This window comes from Sciurus carolinensis, chromosome 15 (genome assembly GCF_902686445.1).
Source record: "Sciurus carolinensis chromosome 15, mSciCar1.2, whole genome shotgun sequence".
Classification (NCBI taxonomy): domain Eukaryota; kingdom Metazoa; phylum Chordata; class Mammalia; order Rodentia; family Sciuridae; genus Sciurus; species Sciurus carolinensis.
Genome location: NC_062227.1, coordinates 31124778 through 31131636, shown reverse-complemented (window position 1 = coordinate 31131636; position 6859 = coordinate 31124778). Strand labels below are relative to the sequence as shown.

The 6859-nt window shown below is 38.3% G+C and overlaps 1 pseudogene; it reads right to left on the bottom strand.

Moving 5' to 3' along the window:
* Positions 1–277: 277 nt before the first annotated feature.
* LOC124965807 (60S ribosomal protein L7-like) lies at positions 278–1019 on the bottom strand (annotated as a pseudogene).
* Between the last annotated feature and the right edge of the window lie 5840 nt (positions 1020–6859).

Below are 6859 nucleotides of genomic sequence, written 5' to 3'. Positions count from 1 at the left end.
TAGATGATAGATAGAACTTTCCCCATCTCGTAAAGTATTCATTTCAGATCCATAGTTTTCAACTGATTTCCTAAATCTTCAAAATAATTTGTTAGAGTATACAGGTAGAATTAATTTTCAGTTCTTAACCTTCAGAACTGTTAATGAGAAGCTTTATTTCACTGTCCTCCTGAAAGTCATTATTTTTTAATTTAAAATATTATTGTGGCAATTTTTTTATATCAACGGCAGGTACTGTTTTATTAACTGACCCACAAAAAATATGATGGTAGATACCTTAGTTCATTCTTCTAATAAGTCTGTTGATCTGGTCTTCCCTGTTGCCAGTATCTCCACCTTCTACAAAATGGGTGGTCTTTTTCTTCTTGCCACCTCTTGGAGAAGAAAATTTGAAGGCCACAGGAAGTTATTTGCTTCTTTGAAGCATTTTCCAACAGTGTAGATCTCCTGAATCAGATCCTCCATGCAGATAATGCCATATTTACCAAGAGATCGTGCAATCAAGGGTTATCCGTCAAGGCAATTTCTTATTGATTTTGCCATAGCCAGGCTTGTAGAGGAATTCATTTACTGACTTCAGGTTTGGGTAACCCCATGCAATATATGGTTCCACAATCCTCAACATGTTAATTGAAACCTTGTTGAGCTTAACAAAGGTGCCATTGAAGATCTGGCAAAGGCGAAGAAGTTGTAACACCTTCCGAACCTTTGGGCTCACACCATTGATACCCCTGGATCCTGATGAAAAATGCCAGTTTGGGTTCTGCAGGTACATAGAAGGTGCCAGCTTTTCTTGCCATCCTAGCCATTTGAATCTCCATCCTGTACATCTGCCTATATTCCTTGTGGTAATGCTTGGCTTTTTCATAGATAAGCTTCCTCCTTGCCTTTCGAAGCATCTTTTGGGCAAACTTCTTCCTCAAGTGCTTTAGCTTCGGCTCTGCATAATTCCTTCACTTTTTCTTAAGGGTTTCTGGCACAGCAGGAACCTTCTTTTTCTTCTCTTCAGCAACCTCCATGATTCCAGCTGGAAAAAAAAAAAATATTGTGGCAATTTTTAACAGGAAATTAATGACAATTGATATCTTTTATTAGTAATAATAGATTGTTTAAGTCAGAGGAAACTGACTGGTCATTCATTTTGGTGGAATCAAGCATTTCCAATGGGAGAGATGACCCAGTTTCCTATCAGGTTCATCACAGGAAAACTTCTCTTCCCTCTTCAACCTGTACCTAAACGATAATAGCATTCTTCTCCAAGCAGAGGTTGGGGTAGTGTTTAAATACTTTAAAACTTGTTCCACACTAGCAATGAGGCCAAGGTGTCGTCATCTAGCGCAGGATGATTATATGCAACAGTGACAGTGCTTGTAGCTCTCTGGAATCAGAACTTCAAGAACACCTGAGATCAGAGCATTGCTAGGTTACTGGTACATCCACTTGAAAGGCCCAAGTCATGTAGGTGAAGTTTAGAAGTTTAACCCACAGTGAGGGTTGAATTAATTGTGTTCATCCCACAAGGTATAAAACTAAGAAAACAAGAGCAGCACAGAGGGGAAACTGATTAATGTTTCATTTATTTTAGTATAACATACAGAACTTCCTGCTGGAGGAACTAAAAACCCAATGAATTCAGTACTTCAGCAGGGACCCTGTATCCCAATTGATACAGCATGGAAGTTGCCAACAAGCAAGTCCTATGTGGAAATTTCCAGGTGTATTTGTGACTGTTAAAGTGGGAACATGCATTGCTAAATTTTGAAGCAAATCCAAATGACAAAAATATCATGAAATCAACTTACCACCCTTTTTCATTTTGTCTTTGTGTCTTCAGCCACCTTGTAGTGATCCAGGTGCCATTTCAGCAACAGCAACATAGCTACACTCTTGTGTGCCACTTCTATGCCATGCATCCCCAGGTGCTTTGCAATGCAGAGAGAAGTGAGGTTTCTGCACAGGACCAGCTCCCCAAGTGCCCGAGGGCTACATTTCCATGGGAGCCCAACCTCAGTTCAAAAAATGAAAATGAATTAAAAATGATTTAGCTGAAGTCCCCATTGATAAATACTGTGGTAATTTTCAAACATTGAACATAACTCCTGTTATATGTTCTATTGCTTTATACCTGAAATCAGTTTTTTCATTAATTTTTAAAAATTTGTTCTAATTAGTTATACATGACAGTAGATAGTAGAGTTGCAATCAGTTTTGATGTAATATGATTCTTGTACATGACCACAGGATTATAATCTGAGAAAAACCATCTTTAATTATATAACAGCTAAAGGGATTCAGCACCTTAATGAGTTAGCCTGTGGAATGTGAAATTCTTTTTTTTTAAATATTTTTTTAGTTGTCAGTAGACCTTTAGTTTATTTTATTATGTGTGGTGCTCAGGATCTAACCCAGGGCCTCACATATGCCAGGCAAGCCCTTTACCTCTAAACCACAATCCCCACCCTATAATGTGAAATTCTTAATCAAGTAGCACATTTATGCAAACATTTTTTAATAGCTACAATTTCTGTAGTTCATTAATCAAATTTACTAGTAGTTGTCCATTAAAACTGAGACTCTTTAGGCTTATTTGACCCAATTTTGACATTAATTTTTTATTACAATTTGGTTGACTTGCTCAGGAAATTTAAGTAGGAAAGGTGTTGAATACAAATAAGACTTATTTAGTCATTACTTGATTCATGGGAATGAAAAGCAATTATGATACTAATTTTAACCTTCTTTCTGCAGAGAGATACCCAATGAGCAGCAGTTCAAAATTAACACCTGTACTGAATATGCAGACTTTTTTTTTCTTGTCATTATTCCCTAAACAGGACAGCCTAACAACTGTCTGCATGGTACTAACACTGTATTAAGAATCATAATAATCTAGACATGATTTAAAGTGTATGAGAGGCTACGTGTTGGTTCTATGCAAATACCATGCTGTTTTATATAAAGGACTTGAATATCCATTGAGGTTGGGATCCTCAGGGGCTCTGGAACCAAACCCTGGCAGATACCAAGGTGTAAACTGTATAAATAAATTTAAGTACTTACGAAAACCTTTAAATATAGGCCTACAGTTGCCTGAAGAAAGTCCTGCTGCTCAATGAAGCTGTCAAACAATTTCCTTGCAACTCAGCATTACCAAAAGACCTGTGTAAAGAACAGAGGCTCCTATAGGAAGTGGCATGCAAGAGAAGGCGAGTGCCCAGGGGCTGTCCTCAGCGAGAAGTCTGTGTACTTTCCTAGGTCTCCACCGTCTATATTGATCTTAATTCTTGTAGGAAAACAGGAAAAAAAGAAAAGCAAGTATCAAGTCAAGAATGGTACTTAATTCATTTGCTTGCAGTGCTGGGGATGGCACCCAGGGCTTTGTGCATGCTAGGCAAGTCCTCTTACCACTGAGCTACACCCCAGTCCCTCATTCTTTTTTTTTTTTTTTTTTAATTGTAAACAAATGGGATACATGTTGTTTCTATTTGTACATGGAGGAACAGCATACCATTTGCGTAATCATACATTTACATAGGGTAATGATGTTTAGTAGTTGTCCATTAAAACTGAGACTCTTTAGGCTTATTTGACCCAATTTTGACATTAATTTTTTAATTACAATTTGGTTGACTTGCTCAGGAAATTTAAGTAGGAAAGGTGTTGGATACAAATTCATTCTTTTATTTTTTCCCTCCTCCCCACCCCTCCCACCTCTCTTTTCCCTCTATACAGTCCCTCCTTCCTCCACTCTTGCACCCCTCCCACCCCCCATTATGTGTCATCATCCACTTATCAGTGAGATCATTCGTCCTTTGGATTTTTGAGATTGGCTTATCTCACTTAGCATGATATTCTCCAATTTCATCCATTTGCCTGCAAATGCCATAAATTTATTATTCTTTGTAGCTGAGTAATATTCCATTGTATATATATGTATATATATGGTATATATATACATATATATATACCACAGTTTTTTTATCCATTCATCAATTGAAGGACATCTAGGTTGGTTCCACAATCTGGCTATCATGAATTGAGCAGCTATGAACATTGATGTGGCTGTATCTCTGTAGTATGCTGACTTTAAGTCCTTTGGGTATAGGCCAAGGAGTGGGTCAAATGGTGGGTCCATTCCAAGTTTTCTAAGGAATCTCCATACTGCTTTCCAGAGTAGCTGCACTAATTTGCAGTCCCACCAGCAATGTATGAGTGTACCTTTTTCCCCACATCCTCTCCAACACCTATTGTTGCTTGCATTCTTGATAATCGCCATTCTAATTGGCAGCCCCTCATTCTTTATCTCAACTTATTTTTATTCATTTTTGCAGTGCTAGGGAAGGCCCCCAGGGTGTCATGCAGACGAGGCAAATTCTCTTCCACTGAGCTGCAGTCCCTCTCCCTCCTGGCATGATTATTGTACCTTGTGTGAGTCATTTCAAAATGCATTTCAAGGACAATCCAAAATATTGTCCATCAACCCTAAGAACACCAAAAACCCCCGGATAGGAAACAGCTACGCAGCAAGCTGTCTGTGCAGTTAACAGTTACACCCAGTTCCTGAATCAAAGTACAACCACTGTACTTTGGTTTCTAAATGTAATTTCTCAACAGATTAATAGTAATAAAGGAAAAAACAGGTTTTAGATTAAATTCTTTCATAGATTCTTTTTTACCTTTTTCAGAATATTGTCAACAAGTTTCAGAAATATCTCGTCTACATAGAAGTTGTCCTTGGCACTTCCTTCACTGAACCACATCCCAGTTATCTACCAGGTAAACTGAGAAGACACACATACCTGTTTTCTTTGTGTGAAGCAGAGCAGGGACCAGTGTTTGTGCATTAGGCCTGGCTTCTGGTGGGGAGCCATGGCCTTTGCGCTTCAGCTTTAAGAGAAGTGGGGTCTAAAGATCTGTAAAGACCCATTTATACACAAATATTAATATAAAAAATATAGCAAATTCCTACATTGTAACACACACACAGGCACACATGTGCATATACATATTAAATACAAAATTCCTGGGATGATATTAGGACCTTTAACGGGAATTACATGCACAAGGTTCTAAAACATACAATGTATCTGACATTTAAAATGTGACTCACATTACTTCTCACCATGACTGAATCTTTAGCAAAAGTCAAGGAAGTTGAAAATACAGTAGCAAACGACAAAATTATGGAAGCAATTTTATAACTTAAAAAATGTTTTTTGGAATAAAAGGTCAGCTTAGACAATACAAGTACATGACAACATGTTTTATTTTCCCTTCCACTTCAAAATGAATTTAAAGGAGCAGAGAGAGGGAAAAAACAAACAAATGAGAAGGATGTGATTCAGTGACCACTACTTGACAATTATTTTGTGATTTAAAAGAACATGCAATTTATGAAAAGACAGTAAGATGCAGAATGTGGGAACCACGACTTCTCTGGGGATCCCCACTCCCTCATCTGTTCACCTTGCTGTCTGGAGATTTCTCTGTCCCTTTCACAGTACATTTCATTTCCACCTAAGAGAAGTTCAGTGTCTTCTGAAGTCAACTGTGGAATTTCAAAGGCGGGCACTTGTCATATGCTAAGAAAGCAAGGGTAAACCAGCACAATAGTTGTCACTCATTGATTCCCATGCTCATTCCCTCCCACCATCTGCGAGCATCTCCTGGACCCCAGGCAGGACTGGTGATGGACAGGGCTCACAGCTTTTAGAAAGTACTTTGGTGACATGCTTAAGACCACCATGTTCTTGGCCTTTGACCTGACATTCCCAAGACCTGTCTTAAGGAAATGATTTGAAAAGTAGGCCATACTTAAAATGGTCATCCATTGAAAAAGACCAAAAGTTCAACAATATGGATTGAGAATGAAACAAAACACAGTCATTTAAAATAGAAACAAACCCCTATGCTTTGGAAGAACACTTAATGACGAAGGAAGGTCCTCAAGACAGAATGCTTAGTGAAATAAGCAGAATGTAAAACTAAATGGAGTGAATCCAGGATTTTAAGTTTACCTTTGTGCTCTTCTTGATTTTCCAATTTTATGAATGAACGATCATTAATTTATAATCAGGAATAAAAGTCAAGTCACACTAATAAAATTCCTAAAATATGTAGGCAACAGAATTTCTCTCTTTAAAAAGGTTCAAATATTGAGTAACTCATTTAAATTTTATGTATTTCTAAAAGTATTTGAAACAGACTTCATCAAAAGACATCTGAATTGTGTAGCCTTGGCGAGTTCCTTGGCCAAGCAAGGGTGTCAGTGCTTGGCACATGGTGAGCACCCAAGGAATGATAGCTCTTCTACAATGGCAAAATGCAAGACTCAAGAACCAAAGGGAGGTGAGCAGCGGAGCTCAAATCCTTGGCAAAGTCACAACCTCCAGTACCTAAAGGGGCCCTTAGGATTTAGGACATTTCTTCCTTTGTATTTCTTTCTTACTTTTATTTTTTTGGCTGTACTGGGGTTGAACCCAGCGGTGTGTGCAAGCACTCTATCACTGAGCTAAACACCCAAGCCTTTAATTTTGAGGCAGGGTCTCACTAAGTATCCCAGACTGGTCTCAAACTTGCAATCCTCTTCCTTAGCCTCCCAGGTAGCTAGGATCATGGGTATCATGCTCAGCTTCCTTTGGTTTTATATTCATCACATTAGTTTCAGAAATTTTAGACTACAGCAAGGACTGTCCCCTTCTACATTTCTTAGGAGAACACTCTGAGGTTTCTGAAACCAATCCCTTGGTCAATGGGCCACAACCACCTGCTCAACATTTACTTAAAAAAAAAAGAAAAACCTCCAATTGTAAATATGATTTTCTGCAGCTCAGAGCATCTCTCAAGGACCTAAGAGCCG